Raw genomic sequence first — 17,482 nt, forward strand, 5'->3', positions numbered from 1 at the left:
CAATATGGTATTCCGATTACTCAAGAATTGTTTTATTCAGACAACAAATAGCAAATTTTACGTGTGTTTCAAAGGTTAATAAAAAGCGTAGGACTTAACACTATATGTGAACTAACTTGAATTTAAATAAGATATCAAAAAAAAAAGAGAAAAAAGTGTAGGGCTTAAAAGAGTGGTCCATATGATCCTAAATATGAGGAAAAAATGCATTTTGAAGACACAGTCTATGTTTCAGGGAACCAAGGTATGAACAAACATACTTTTAAAAATGTACTACAGATTGTACTCTAGAATTTTGAAAAAAATCAATCACTTCTCGGCCTTTTGGCTAAGATCAAGTGTAGAATTTTGAAAAAAATCAAGTAAGATCCTTAAAGAAAACAGATAATTTAGGCGATAGTTTCCCAAAATGCACAGGGATTTACAATGACTAATTTCTTATATTCCACAATGAAGGAAGGAGGAGGGCAGCTTAGGAAATGTGGCATTCAGAGAAGTTCCCAAGGACCAGTAAGGTCAGACACGAGGCAATGAGCACTGACACGGAACCAAGACGAAGGAGATGAGCCTAGAGCCTGTGGGGTTGAACTGAGGCTCTAGAAGCCAATAAAGATGCCACATTTGGAGATGAGGCTAAAGCAAACAAGAGACCTTCAGCAGAAACTGCCTCAAAAAAAAAAAAAAACTGTTTTAGAGTAGGGCCCTGGGGGGCTCCTAAATAAGCTTTGAAGCACCTTCAGCTGGTTTGACATTTATGCAAAATTTGTGTTTACACACGCACACACACACACACACACACACACACAAAGCACTTTCCTGGTGAGAAACCAATCTTTCTCGTAATATATATTCTCAAAGGACTCCTTGAAGTTTTAAGCCCCATTGATCCAGGACAAATCTAATGAAAGTCAGATTCTAGTGGTAAATATGATATGGTTTTCTTGTTCTGTAGTAGAATGCAGCTGCCTCTCGCTATGTGTATTAAACATGCTTTTTTGCCTACCACCTGCAGAATTACTGGGGATGCTCAAAATGAAGTGGTAACCACATACTTAAGCAGACCTCATGAGATTACATGAATGACTTAAAGAGCTTCCAAAACCACGAAGGAAATTCTCTATAATTATAAAAGGGAGTTGTTTTCAGAACTATGAAATTGTCATTTCCCATAATTGAGACTGTATCCCAGTTGTAGTATCAATGGTACCACTTCTTATTAAACCAATAAGTCACAGTACCTTTACAACATGGCAAACTCCCAAGCAGGCTGCCCTTTAAAAGAACCACCTTAGTCAAATGAAAGTTACGGTTAAAATAATTCTTTGATTTTTTTTTTTCTATTTCTGAGAGTATAGTCATAGCCTTTACATTGTAGGATATTTTTTTAATGCACATAATAAGGGGTGGCTGGCTGGCTCAGTCAGAAGAGTATGGGAATGTTGATCTCAGGGCCGTGAGTTCGAGCCCCACGATGGGTGTAGAGATTACTAAAAAAAAAAAAAAAAAAAACTTTAAAAAATACAATAAATGCACATAATAATTGTGATGAATTGTTTGTGCCCCCTCCCAAGTTCATATGTTGAAATCCTAACCCTCAGTACCACATAGCATGACCTTATTTGAAGTTAACATTTTTACAGGAATAATCAGGTTAAATCGAGGTCATGAAGGTGGACCTCAACACAATCTGATTGGTATCTTCATAAAAAGGGGAAATTTGGACACAGAAACACACACAGAGGGAACACCATGTGAAGACCAGCAGAAGAGATAGGCATCTACAAGTCAGGAGAAAAAATTGAAACAAATTCTTCCCTCACAGAGCTCAGACGGAACCAACCCTCATTCTCTTATCAAAGACTAGAAGGGGGAACACCTGTAGTTATTCAAGTTGGGTTTAACTCTTCTTGCGGCAAGTGAGACCCACAGAGATCCATGGCGTACCTCAGAGAGTGACAGAAAGACCGATTTTAGGATTTGGGCTTTGGTGAGGGGATTTTACAAGAGGGTTCTAGAAGCAGAAATTTCACTCTGTTTTGGGTGCTGTCAGCAAGCAGGGGTCATTTATTATTGGGTACATTAAGATGTTTTAGAAGGAGAGCAGACTACAATGAGGCTAATGAAGTAGCAGTCACTCGTCTCAGCAGGTGTTCCACGTTTTACAAGGTGACGTCGTCTTTTGTATGCCCTTGGGTAAAATGATCAACCTCTTGCTTTGCCTTACCTCAGTATGGTCACAGAATGCCTATGTCTAGTATGGGTGTTCTGTAAGATTTTTTTCTTTATTTTCAATAGGAAAACACCAAGGCATAAAATTAGGATCCCAAATATCAAGGCCGCTTTTCTATTGCTTAATCTTTGTATTACAGACAAAGAACCAGAGGCACAGGAAGTTTCAGTGACTTACCAAAGGTCACACAGTTGTTAAGAACAAGGCAGGGGTTTGAACTCAGGCAACTGGGATCCAGGTTCCAAGCCCTGAGCCACTGTGCTGTGATTAGCAGCCTCCCACACCTGTGGTGGAGGCCCTCCTGCTAATGTCCCAGCCCAGAGCTCAGCACAAAAATTTACCAAGAGGTCTGATGCCATGGATGTTTTTATGGAAATCAATTTTCACATCTTTAAACTTATCTCAAGGCGATTCTACCTGAGCTGGTATCTGTGATGAGGCGTTCACACCACAACATTCACATTGACCATCCGGCCATTTAAACAATAATATTCTTCTATTTAAACAACAATTTTCATTTATCTAGAGTCTTACTATGGATTGAGCATCGCCTCAAGATAGAGAAAACCTAAGTGGAAATCAAAAGGACAATTCAAAATATTGTCATCAATGAAATTATTCTTTTTTAAAGATTTATGTATTTATTTTTAGAGAGAAAGAGAGCAAGAACAAGTTGGGAGAGGAGCAGAGGGAGAGGGAGAGAAAGAATTCCAAGCAGACACCCTGCTGAGAACAGAGCCCCACCTGGGGCTTGATCTCATGACCCTGAGATCATGACCTGAGCTGAAATCAAGAGTCAGAGGCTTAACTGACTGAGCCACCCAGGTGTCCCTGAAATTACTATTAATCAAGTAACCAAACACTCCCATCCATCTCATTGACAGTCTCCATTCCAAATCCTTTCTTACTTTAAATATTAATAGCTATTGGAACAGGTCAGTAATTTATGTCCCTCTTTGAATCAACACAGAATGGTTGATATAGTTGTTATTTTACCAGTTGTTACATTACTCAGTGAATAAAAAATTCTCCAAATGTTCAAATTTTCTATAAAGTTGAGTTTTTTTAAGTATTAATCTTTATGTGTTAAATTATGTCCTAATTATACTTGATTTTTAAAATTTCAATGACAATCCAAAATTTTCATGACTAGTTACTTATCATTCAGTTACTTATTTTGGGGATTACATGAGTTAGATGTTTTTAAATGACTGATTTATACTGCTGCTATTTGTATAAGACAGCTTATTAAACTCCCTGAGATTCTGAAAAAAGGAACCTAGGCTCCCAGCACTTATGTTGATGATAGGCCCTGATTAGACATTCTGAGTCCAGTCATTGTTACCGAAATTCATTTTCCTTAGTTTCTTCCCTAAAGGCCAAGATGGAAAATGCAGAGCATAGAATAGAGCCTCCCCTGTCCCATGCTCATGCTAGCCACAGCTGGTGTGCCTCGACTCTGCTGCAGAGCCTGTACCCAGTTTGCAATGCTCAAAATAACATCAGAGACAGGCTCTAAAAATTTATCAGAGCAGGCACACAAGTATAAATCTACTTTCCATTCTGTCCCTGGGCAATTTTGGTCTCAGAAACCTCTTTGGGTTGCTAAAATGATTTCCCAGAGGAAATATTTTTTATAATCAAATAACTTTTTTTTCATTTATGACTGTTCTATTTTCTTTATTTAATTTATTATACATGGATTTCTTATAATCTTAATATAAAAATTTAATGAACAGCCATGACAATCTATATTGATTTCACTTAATGTACTTTTAACCTTAGAAAGAAATGGACATTGCGTATTTTGTTATGAGCATATCAGGATGATAGTACACTATAGTAGCCGAGATCTTCTCATTCAAAATATGCAAGAGGCGGGTGTCCTCGCTATACCAGAACCAAATTTTCAATATGTCTGTGAGGAGAACTTAGGAGACATATTTTACCTTCATTTAAAATTTATTTGCATCTACTGATTTACATGGAAGCTGGTAAGATTTCTTGGAAGGACATGCAGAATATTATGGTGAGAATTAAATAACTCACACAATGGCTAATAACATTGGCATGGGGTGTAGAGAGGGGAGAGGAATTAATGCCCCAAAGGAAGACATATTACAAGAAGGGAACACAGATTTCCTGGGAGTGACTCCGCCCCACACAGAGAGATTTAGTCGACCAGTGGGACCCAATTACTGTAGAACAGGGCTTCTGAGTAAAACCGCCACATGGTTGTTTCACCTCAACATAGCCTTCCTTAGGGGCAGCATAGAGAGAAAAGAGCCAAGAAAAGACACAAAAAATAGTAACCACTCAGGGTCTAAAATACACCGAGCTGGAATGCTTCTGAGTGGAAAGCATTCAGAGGAGAAAGGACTGTCCTTCAACCTTGCAAAGTAAACGAAGCATCTGCGATTAAGACTGAGGAGCAGAACTGAGGATGTTCCTGCTCCGGGTTGTATCTGCTGACAGCAGGCGCCGCTAACATTGAGGAAAGCCCACAGAAGCAGAAGCTGCAGTGGCCAGACAGGCCTGTGGGATATGTGTATGAGCAGCAGCCTAGAGTTAGTATCAAGCCACAATCAGGGGCTCACGAATTATTATCATGAGGAGAAAGCATAAAATAAAGGCCACCTTAGACTGTGTTCCTATAATATGTAAGTAAGTTCTGTTAAGCAAGAAATATTGCTGCTTCTGTATCAAGGTCTCATTATTATGCACAGAATAATAAGGCATCATGACATCTCAGCATGTATATTTTAAAGATCAATAACCTGGTGAGTGATTTTTTTATTGTCTATAGCTGCAGGAAAAATAGTTAAGAATATGACTATGAGTCCAACAATCCAGGTATGTAATACATGTCAAACGGAATTCAGGAAAACATGGCTTAACATTTTTGAGAAGAACATCCATATAAGAGATGATATTTTGGTTTTAAAAGCATGTGCTACAGATACATTTTCAACCATCTGTACAAATTGTGTAACTTAAATTAAAATTATTCTGCTGTCATTTAAATTTTTACTATAATTTGGATCGTGTTGAAGAGGACCAATCCATCATGAACTGATGCATAATATTTTCATTCACTAAAAGTGGCCTCAAATAGATGTATTTCTTTAAATATGAACTATGAACTATATAAATTTATATATTTGTCCCGTTTACTCCAGATGAGTATGTGTATCTAAATGCCTGCTGACACATTTGGATGTCTACAAGAAATCTTAGACTTAACATGCACAATATAAAACTTGACCTTCCCTGGATGCCTGCTCCTGCAGCAACGTCCCCATCTTTTTTAAAAGGCAACTTCCATTTTTTAAAATGCGTGGGACAAAAAAAACTGTGGGTCATTCTGGCTCCTTTCTTCCCAGGCTTACATCAAATCCGTCAGCAAATCCTGTGACTCCTCCGCCAAAATATATTCCAAGTCTGACCATTTCTCACGATCTCTGTTGCTACAAAGACACCATCTATAAGACCACTGGTAGAATTTTCTAGCTTGATTCCAAGTTTCTACGCTTCAGTCTGTTCTGCAAACAATTGGATCAAATGATTCCTCTGTTTAAAATCTTCCAAGAGCTTCCCATCTCTCCAAGATAATGTGATCCAAAATGCTTGCCTTGGCTATAAGGTTATATTATGATCTAACTCTTTAATATCTCTCTGACTTTATCTCCTGCAATTTCTTCTTCTGCTTCCTTCATTCCAGCCACAAGACCTCCTTGGAGTAATTCAAATTCCCATACTCCCAACTGAGTATTTTTGCACTTGCTTTTGTCTTCTAACTAAAAAGCTATTCAATAAAATATACATATGGCTCCTTTGCTCCCTTTTTTCTAAACTATGCTGAGAAGCTACAATACAGTACTGCATGCCTTCTTCCTCTAGTTAACTTCATCTTTTATTTTTCTTCATTGTAATAATCACCCAAGTTAAATTCATTTTTGCTCATATTTGTCTTCCCCCACTAGAATGTGAGATCCTGATACTGTTTATATGTCCACCATGGTATCCTCAGGACATGTGTATCAGATGCTCAATAAAGATCTACTGGATAAATTTTAAAATGGAAAAACATTAGAACTTCATAATTTTTTAATCTACTTGACTTATCCTATCCTTTCATGACCTCCTAAATAACTTACTCTGCAGAGTTATAATCCATAAAGTTCTAGAAAATTTTCTTTTTAACAAATTATTAGAGAATACATTGCACATGTCTTCCTTAGTTATATTTTCCTTAGTTATCTAGTTTGAATCCATGCTTAGTTTTCTAACCCTCAAAATACAACCACAGACTATAATATCTGCCACTCTTCCAGCAGAATAGAAAGTATGCATATTTAAGCATAATAACGTGAAGCCAGAACTAATACTATCCCCACCTAGCCACACCCAATCCTCTCACATTTATATATGAGCAAAGGAATGTCAGGAAGAATTCTCTGCAGCCAAAATAAGAAAAAAAAAAAAAAAAGATCCACTTTTCATGCTCAGGTTCAAGGATATTTGAAAGGAGTCGGAAGTGATCGGTGAAAAGCTACAAATATGAAAAATACACCTACATACTCATAAAACGAAGTTCTTGTTTCCTTTCTTACTTATTTTTTGGTAGAGTGTGTCATTGATCTCAATTGTCCACATGTTCTTGTATCCACATCTTAACTGTGGCTTTATTATTGACAAAAGGAGATGGCTATCCCTTAACTTCAGGCTCTGTCATGTGACTTGATTTGACAAACAGCATCAAGTGGAAGTGATAGTTTGCCTGTTCTGAGCATAGAATCGATAAGGTTGCTCAGGTTTCTGATTGTCCTTTTGTTCCTTGGTCATCCCAATGATTAAAGCTGGCCTTGGCTACTCTTGCAGTCCAAGAAAAAAGAAAGTATATGGAACAGAGCAACTCCAACCAGCCCACAGAATTACATGACAAGCAGAGTCTCCCAACCACAACAGCCTGAAGAAAGTGCTCAGTTGAGCTGAGCCCAGCCCAGCTAAGCCACAGACATCTGAAGAATAAATGATCATTGTTTTAAGCCACTGAGTTTTGAGGTAGTTTGTGATGCATCAAGAGCAAGCCAGTATAATATTCTTTCCAAAATATTCCTTTAAACTTCTAAAAAGAGATTTCTTCATGATAAATCAGAAAAAAAGTTCAACCAACTATAAAAATATGAAATGACTTCTGGGCAAAATTTAGGTCACAATACTCAGCACATGAAAAAATGATACTTTTTTAAAAAACATAATGCATAGCAAGAATTTCTAATGAATTATCTTCTTATAAAAATATGAATAAAATGGAATATTGAAGTGCTTTCATGGTAAAGTGCTTTCATGGTAAAGGTAACAGGAAGAAAGAGAAGACTTGTAATATTCATCCATGTAAGGATTTTATTGTTCCACAAAGAATTTTAGCATATAATAGCCATGTAAAACTATAGTTTGCCTAAAAGAAATAAATTCTCAGAATAATAAAAGTTATCCTTTGAAAAATGTAATGAAGAGAAGCATACAATTTACCAGACTGTAAATAAGAGATTATCTAAAAACCTATGAGAATAGTGCCAGCAAATAGTCTTCAGCCAAAAGAGCTAACCAGAACCAACCTAACATTACCCTCAAGGCCCATTAAAAAAAAAGATACAGAAGAAATATCTAGACACAGAAACTTTTATTAGAGTTTGTCATAAAACACTGATTGAAAAACCTCTTTGAATATCATACCAAGATCATTTATTTGCAGCCCAAATGGTTCATGAGTTACCAAGATCTAGATATAAATCAAAAGGGTTGTGAAGGTAATTTGCTTAAATTCCCATTTGTTCTTGTTAAATATACATACACTGAAATATTTAATATGTAAATATTAGCCTTTTTATGTGCACATTGAACATATCTCTTAAAGAGAGACTTCAATTTGGAGAGACTTGGAAATTAATCCCCTTTCACTCGTATGCCTATTTTCTTGAAAGAATCATCATACATATATCTGGACATTAGCTATTCCCTTAGTCTGACAAGAGAATATATAACTAAACTTAATTTGGAAATAGCCAATTCGGTTTTAGGTGGCATATTTCAACACACAGAAGTCAGAAGGCCAACAGCCTAAACATCAGTTATCTGTGTTTCAAATGTTCCTAACTCACTGTGTAGCATTCCCTGCTATCATAACTGACATTCCTCAGTATCCAGCAAAAACTATATTCATGCAAGATTTAGGGACAGGTCATTTTTACTGAGTATTCATACCAAACCACACATCACTGTAGGTACTTTACCAGAATTAACTCATTTAAGCCTCATAACCACCCTATAAAACAGATTTTACTATCATCTCCATTTTACAGATTAGACAAAGGAGTATTAGCTTTGCCAAACCAAGACCAGAATAATACACCAGGCTGACTCTTTTAGCCATTTTATCACAATTCACAATTCTATATATATATATTAAAAAAAAGGAAAATAAAACAGATGTCACCAGATTTCATCTTAGGAAGAGAACAGTCTGATTTGAAAAAAAAAAAAAAATATCCTGAAAATTTTCTTCATTTGGAAGCTGAGAGAATTAGTTATTTTAGTTTTTCTAGGGAAAAAAATAAAACCTATCATTAACATCCTTTATATATGGAATACATGGCAATCTGGTGGGACAGAGTTGAGTCTGGACACTTGTTTGGCAGAAAAGGAAATAGAAATTATTTTTAAAAATGGGGATGTCTGACACAATTTTAAGTCGTTTGAACCTGTGTTATACAAACCCTCCGTATTTTCAACAAGTTCGCTACATTTCACCAACTGTGGGTGAGTGGTATTTTGTTTGCTTTATGCATTGTGGTGCCTTAGAAATCAAAGGTCTGGGTTCTACTTCTAGGTGAATATGTTCAATGAATTCAGCAGAAAGCAGAGACTAAAATGTGGCAGTGGTAGCAACAATGTTAGGTTCTTGGAAATGCACAGCAATTTTAAGAACTTTCTTAAGGCATTGGACTTTCATCAGGACATGAAATGCTGGAGGAGGAGTGGAAAACACTTTTAATTAAATATTAATAGACTGGCTAAACTCAGCTGACAAGTATACCACATATTCATTTCTTTCAGTAACATCCTCAACACTTGATAAATGAATCAGCCACCTTATCGAGGCTTCCAAGAGCACTCTTACTCCTGGAAGCAGGTGCCTTACCTAGACCCAGAACTTGGACAACAGTGGCTCTTTCTCTTCAGCCCTCTCCCTTAATTCATGTTCCCTTTCTCTGCCCTTCCTCCCTCCCCTATCTCTTTCTCCACCGCTGAACCAACTCTAAATTATCCAGAGTTCTGCCACGGCCATGAGTCAAGATTCCCTGTGTAAATGCCATCTGTTGTGGGGTTCTGCTCTTACAAATAATTGGGCTGATTAGAAAAATACAGTATTCGGTGAAGTCGCACCTATAACAGAAAACATGGAAAACCAGCATAAATTGAGGCCCTCCATATTTCAGTTTAAACCAGTAGTGTGGAAGGAGCAGTCCTCCGCAGTAATAGCTGCCCCTTCACACAAACTGAAATTTAGATCCTGACAATACTTAGTGTAGGAAAAACTTTAAGTGCTGATTGAGGGTAAATCTAAATACATTTAACTAATACTCAGTTCAGCATTTGGAAAATCAATTATTTTTGAATAGTGTTTTTATCCATTAACTCATTTTTAAATAAAATGCCTTTTCAAATAAAAATGAAAATGTTGAGGTCCCTGGGTGGCTCAATCAGGTAAGCATCTGCCTTCAGCTGAGGTCATGATCCCAGAGTCCTGGGATCAAGCCGTGCATCCATCAGGCTCCCTGCTCATCCAGGAATCTGCTTCTCCTTCTCCCTCTTCCTCCCCCACCCCTCCTGCTCTCTCACTTGCTCACTCACTCTCTCTCTCAAATAAGTAAATTTTTTAAAAAATATTTAAATATTTTTTTAAAAAATGAAAATGTTCTATCTTTTCTTTCCCTCACCTTTCTCCCAGATTTGGATACCTATACACTGACCAACACCTACTGTATTAATTAAAGAAAGGGGACAGCTAAATGCTTTTTATTATTTCCAAATTACATATGTACATCCGCAAAAATAACACTTACCCGTCCTCCCCCCATTTGCTCAAATTTATTTTACAACAGTGTTTTAAAAATATAAAAATATATGATATTGATATTGGAAAAAGGAAAAATATGGAAGAATAATTTAGAAGACTCCCACAGCATGTAGAACTTCTCTTTAAAATAAGCATCCATCGGTAAAATAAAAACCTCATGAGACAATTATAAATTTTAGACCTGGCTATTACAACTCAACTTACGTTCATATGAAAACATAAATGTAAAACAAAAATAAGATATAAATACAAAATTTCAAATGTTTATTTTAGGTTTAAAAATACATATTCCAGCTTTATATTTTTCATGTTTCATCAATAGTTGTTCATATTTAAAACAAATCTACATTCAAGACAGGACTCCAGTTGTAGGATATAAATGTACCATTATAAAATAGGCTACAAAATTATAACTCTATAACTTTATATTGATTTTTAAAAATACAGTTCATAGAGTTGCAGAGATTATCTCATTCCCCTATAACATCCATGAAATGCCACCTCAGTTATGATGATGACCTTACCATTCATCCAGGACACCATGATCCAACTTGTTTCATTTTCTACACTCAATGGCAAAAAGCTTTGCCATTTCTTTCTAGAAAGAAACTTTAAGTTTCCAAGATTTTTTTCTACCCAACAAAAATTTGCCAGATGGCCTCCCTCATTTTATTCTTGCTCCTTTTTTATCAGCAAGTATTGGTTTTCAGACTGCTCTTTCTTAAATGCTTTTCTCATGATATCACTTTTCTAATCATGAAACTAATGTGTTCTCCACTTTTTCCAAGATCTAACACCTTAAATATTCCATTTTTTCACTCACACTTGTTCACAGTCTACTTTCCATTCCAGCCTAAACTTAGTCTCCGTGACCCAAATATATATATATATATATATATCTCCCTTGAAATTATTTTCATATTAGTGTTTCAAGTGTATTAGGTTTTATTTCCAAGTTGTACTAAAACCTGGAACCCAGCACAGAGTTAAGCAAGATATAGATAAATCAAACATTTATGCGTATTTGATGAGGTAATTCCAAGGTCTTCCAGGATTTCCATACATTCTATTCACATTTTAGAATAATAAAAATGAATATTCATCATGTAAATAAACAGTTCAGTAAAGGTTCTATATAGTCACTTGCTCCTCCACCCCACTGTTCATAACATTTGAGTTGGCTGGTCTATTTGGCCAAGTGGGTATCCCCTAAGTGTTGAGCATGTGTACTTGGCTATCTATGATGCTGGAGGGTTTTTTTGTTTTTTGTTTTTGTTTTTTGTTTTATTTTATTTTATTTTTTTAATAATAATTTTTTATTATATTATGTTATGTTAGTCACCATACAGTACATCCCAAGTTTTTGATGTAAAGTTCCATGATTCATTACTTGTGTATAACACCCAGTGCACCATGCAATACGTGCCCTCCTTAATACCCATCACCGGCTGATCCCAATCCCCCACACCCCTCCCCTCTAAAGCCCTCAGTTTGTTTCCCAGAGTCCATAACCTCTCATGGTTCATTCCCCTTTCTGTTTACTCCCCCTTCCTTCTTCCCTTTCTTCTACCAATCTTCCTACTTCTTATGTTCCATACATGAGTGCTGGGGGTTTCTTGAACATGTTGTTAAAAGTTTCCAAAGAAGGGGCGCCTGGATGGCTCAGTTTCTGACTCTTGATTTCAGCTCAGGTCATGAACTCAGGGTCTTGAGATCAAGCTTTGAATCAGGCTCAGGCTCCGTGCTCAGCGGGGCGTCTGCTTGAGATTTTCTCTTTCCCTCTCCCTCTGCCCCTCCCCTCACTTGTGCTCTCTCTCTCTCTCTTACTCTCTCTCAAATAAATAAATAAATCTTTTTAAAAAAAAGTTTCCAAGGAAGGAATGTTTTCTCAGCTCTTCCCACAGGGATGAAAATATTTATCCATGTAGGATTTTCAGAATATTCAACAATTCTCCAAGAATTACAGATAATTTTCATTTTTACTTAAGAAAAACAGGATTCTTGGTTCAAAAGAAGCTGTCTTAGGAAAAGGTGAGGAAATGGCACTGGACTGGTAGTTGAATATCCCTAAATTCTAATATAAGGCTTTGTCTGTATCTCCTGGTGATCCTAGGTAGGAAATTTAGCTGATATGAAACTAAATCAAGAATTTTTGGGGGTGCCTGGGTGGCTTAGTCAGTTAAGCATCTGTCTTTGGCTCAGCTCATGATCCCAGGGTCGTGGGATAAAGCCCTGACTCGGTCTCCCTGCTGAACAGGGAGCCTGCTTCTCCCTCTCTCTCTGCCCCTCCCCTCTGCTTGTGCTCTCTCCCACTCTCTCTCAAATGGATACATAAGTAAAATCTTAAAAAAATAAAAGAATTTGCACAAAAAAAAAGAGTGACTTCTGTTTTATAAAATAATCATTTAGTTATGTTTTTGATTTTCCCTCAAGTAATCCTATAAAAAACTGGTCAGAAATATATAATGGAATTAAATGTAATGTTCTGATTATGGTATTGTGATATTCATGTAAGTAATGTATGAGTGACTAATGGTAATGTTCATAAAGAAGCATTATATAAAACCCTTGCCCATTTAATTTGATTGATAATTTGATAAAAAAAGAGATGTACTTTTCTGAAATTATTGATCAGAATAATATATATAAAGATGGAAGTTCATAATCAAGAGATTTTTAAATAAAAAATTAATACCACAGTATATAGTATCTTACTGTTCAATAAAGTATTAAAGAATACATAAAACAATTAATCATAGCATTGTTTACAACAAAAAAGAAAGATCCAAAAAACACCTATAATGTCTATTAACATTTCACTGATTAAAGAACTGATGGTATATCGAAATGATGGAGTACTTTGCAGCCCTTATAAAGAAGGCAAATCCATTTTTCCTTATATCAAACAATCTTTGACAAATGAGATGAATTTCCACTACTGCTTAGGATGTAGAAAGCCACAGGGGAACACTGTCACTGCTGTAATAATAAGACACATAACCTATAAAATCAAACATTTTAATCCATCAGAGAGTTCTGAGATTGTAAGGCAACCAGGAGAACTGCATTCCACAATAACAAGCCTCTTCAAGGAAAGATAAGATACCTTGTCGGTTCTACCTTCGACAGCACGGGAAGAAGAAAGCTAGCATAAACGTGGGTAAAAGGAAGACAACATAAATTTTAACAAACTTCGAAAGGTTGAATGTAGATTAGCAGGATTGTTTTCGAACCAATAGAGCCCCAGAAACAAGATGATTCCGTATCCAGTCACCAGCTCTTTCCCCAGGACCCCCCTGGCTGCACACAAGAGACTGAGGGAGCAGAGGGAGTCCTGAGAGAGCCCTTGGCTGATGCTTCACGAAAGGCCTAACAAAATTTGATGATGAAGGAAGAACACTACAGGGGAAGCATAGGTGAGCTCCAGATTCTGCATGAATACAGGGTGTTGACTGACTCCCACTAGAGGACTGCCGTAATGATTGCCCACGCTCCATAGCCTGTTCCCATACAAGGAAAGACCTGTCTGCTGTTGGAAGGGACTATGAAACATGGTTCTGTGTCAGAGAATATTCTTCCTGAACAAGGACATGAGATGACCCCTACTGAAGAAAGGCTGGGAATTCCACTCCCTCCAGCCAGTCCCTGACCCGACATCAGACTGAGGACTGACGTCTTTGGGAAGAGAAAGAAACCAGCCTACCCACCTTAAACTGATAGTAGGCAAAACCCATTTGCCATTGATATGGGGGCAAGAAACCTACTTGCATCTTGGTTCCTGCATGGAGATGATGCAATGACTCTTACCAGGCAAGACCATACAAAACACTTTATTTTACCTTAGATACCATACAAATATAAGGTAGATGTGGGTTGCCATGCAAGAGTGAGGCACAGAAAAAAGACCATCCTGGGCTGAAACACTATCAATCACTTTTATATTATTAGAAAATTCAACCCCCAAATAGCAAGACATATTTAGTTTATCAGTGCAAAGAGAAGATTTACCAAGATATACCATATCCTAGACCATAAAATGGGTTTCAATAATTTTAAGAGAATTGAAATCATACAAAATATTTTTTTCTGAACATAAACAGATTAAATTAGAAATCAGTAACAGAAAGACACAGAAATATCCCCAAATATTCAAAGGTGAATAATGCCTATCTAATTGTGCATGTTCCATTTACACATGATTCAAAAAGAAAATCATAAGAGAAATTTTAGAGAAAAAATTGAACTAGGTGAAAATTAAAACACAACATATCAAAGCTGCTCTGGAAATGGTTAGCCAGTTTCTTACATAGTTAATCATATACTTACCACATGATCCAGCAATCCCATTCCCAAGTATATACCTAAATGGCAAGCTTATTATTATACAAATGTTTAAAATATTCATAAGCTAGGGGCACCTGGGTGGCTCAGTGGGTTAAGCATCTGCCTTTAGCTCTGGTCATGATCCCAGAGTCCTGGGATGGAGCCCGCACTGGGCTCCCTGCTCAGCAGGAAGCCTCCTTCTCTCTCAGCCTCTGCCTGCTGCTCCTCCTTCCTGCTTGTGCTCTCTCTACATATCAGATAAATAAATAAATCTTAAAAAAATAAAAATATTCATAAGCTAAAAGGAATTTTAAATGACTATAAGCCTATTCTTCACATTAGTGTACATTCTATCATTTTTAACGTACCTATATCTACAATTTTTGCCTTAGAAAAAAAATTGTCATGTTTGCAGCCTCTTTTTAATCACTTAAAAACATACCAAAGTATAACATCATTTCTGAGAGCTCTGATATATGGATAGATACTAGCGTATATGCTATTACTTTACTTTTCAGTTGCTTGTGTTTTGTTTCTTTTCTTTTTGAACTGTACAAAAATGCTATAATTATCATCCTTGGTGTATTAGTTATCTATTGCTGTATAATACATCACGCACAAGATTAGCAGGTTGAAACAACAAGCATTTACTAATCCTACAGTATCCACATGTTAGAAGTCTGGGCACAGCTTAGTTGGGTCCTCAAGTCAGGGTTTCAAAAGGCTCTGATCATGCTGCCGGCCACCCGCATCCTTTCTGGTGTTCAGGGTCCTCTCCCAAGCTTAAATGGGGGCTGGCAGAATTCAGGTCCTTGCTATTGTAGGACTGAAGTCTTTGCTTATTCACTGGCTGTCAGCGTGATGTGCAGTGAAGCTCAGAAGCCCACAGCCTTCTTCAAGGCGGTAAAATTCCCCTTACCGTCAGCTGGGATGGAGTCTCACATGAGGTAAGGTAATCACGGGAATGACTGATCTCTGTTGCCACAAAATGTACCCTACTCATAGGAATTTCTACCTGTAGTCAGGGGGAGGGGATCACAGGAGTGACATTCCACCACCTTTTCCAAATATCATTAGCCAGAGCACATCAGTTTCCACCTGTACTCAGGGGGAGGGGATCATGCAAGGGTGTGATTCATTAGAGGTCACCTTAAAGTATGTCTGTACAGTTGGGTAAGCTTACTGTGTAACCATGATAATTTACCCCATGGGGAACCTTGAATTTAGGATGAAATGTTAGATGCATTTTTTTAAGGCTTTCCTGCATACTACCAATGTCTTTGGGAGGGGAGAATTAAGAAGGGTAAGGGTAGAATTAAGTTAACAAAACTACCTGAAGGGCAGCATTGTGTCCAACTATATAAATGCATTGATTTCAATATCACAGATCTAGGAATGTACTCAGGGTTATTAAAAATGATACTAAAGGCAAAACAGACATAACTTATGTCTGTATAAAATTTAGAATGTAATTTGAATTTATATACTTTATGATACGCAAAATCTTCCACTACTACTTATAAGGTAAGCGAACTTAAAAAGAAAGTGAAAATAAACTATTGGGAATTCAAGTGTGAGAAATCTATAGTTCATTAATTTTATATTCCTACATAAACACTTGAAAGTTAAATCTCCTTAAAATTATTTGAAGGTTGTACTCTCATGTCTTAATTGCTTGTAATCAGAAAAAGAAGCATCAAACCAAAGTGGCAATAAATTTTTATAAGTCACTTATATAAAGGTAAAATAATTAAGAAAAAGGATGAACATAAGTTTTCATTCACAAATTGACTATTTCTATTCCAAAGTTCACCTAATTATATGTTATGTTTCAAGGATATGCTTGAAATATAAGCATGCTAAATGAAGTGAGCCTTTTGGGCTCCCATTTAGGGCCTTTGCAAAGAAGGATCCTGATCCTTAAAACAAACATTGCTCTCCCATTACCATCCACAAGAGGCTGATGCAAACGGCAGAGGTCCAGAGTCTAATGCTAGCACCTGGCTCTCTTCAGCCAGCAGGAAGATCTGTGAGTGGCTTTGCAGGGCTCTTGGCAACTCTTTCACTAAGTTGCTGATACAGCTTGTCTCGATAAAGAATATGGCTTATAGTCATTTATGTTTGGCTTCTTTTGTTTTACATCATACATTTTTGAAAATCTATGTGGATGGCTTTTCCTAATTCCCTCCAATATAACTGGAATCAGATCACGAAATATGGATCTATAAAAATATATTTTGTTCTTGAAAATAGGAATATCAAAATGGGGCTAAGATGAGATACATTGGGTCTTTAGTAATGCAATTTGAACTTGTTACTTTGCATTAAAAAAACAATAACAAAAGAGCATATTTCTGTGGTAATCCCTGTCAAAATCCCCAAAACCAAACTAGAGTCCCTGAAATGGCTTGTGACTCCGCTAAGTGATAGCCCTGTCTGGTAATTTGGTTATAGAAGATATCTTAAAGTTTCTGGAGAAAACAATGAACCCACACCTTGTTGAATCTTACAGCTTCTTTTAAAAATGAGCATTCATGGATGTTTCTATGCAAATCAGTTCACACCCATCCCTAAGATGACCAAATTTCCAAATAGATGCAGAAGTGCCAAAATCGGCATTTAGTTGATACAATGACAGAATATATCTACTATTAGGACCTTGCATATAATATTTACATAATAAAGCCAATAATTAAGGAAGACGTTATTTTTTGTGATTGTTTTTATTTGTATTTTTCTCTTCTCTTGTACTATTGTGCCCTCTTTTAGATCTCTTACGGGTCCAC

This window comes from Ursus maritimus, unplaced genomic scaffold (genome assembly GCF_017311325.1).
Source record: "Ursus maritimus isolate PB19 unplaced genomic scaffold, ASM1731132v1 scaffold_11, whole genome shotgun sequence".
NCBI classification, from domain to species: Eukaryota; Metazoa; Chordata; class Mammalia; order Carnivora; family Ursidae; genus Ursus; species Ursus maritimus.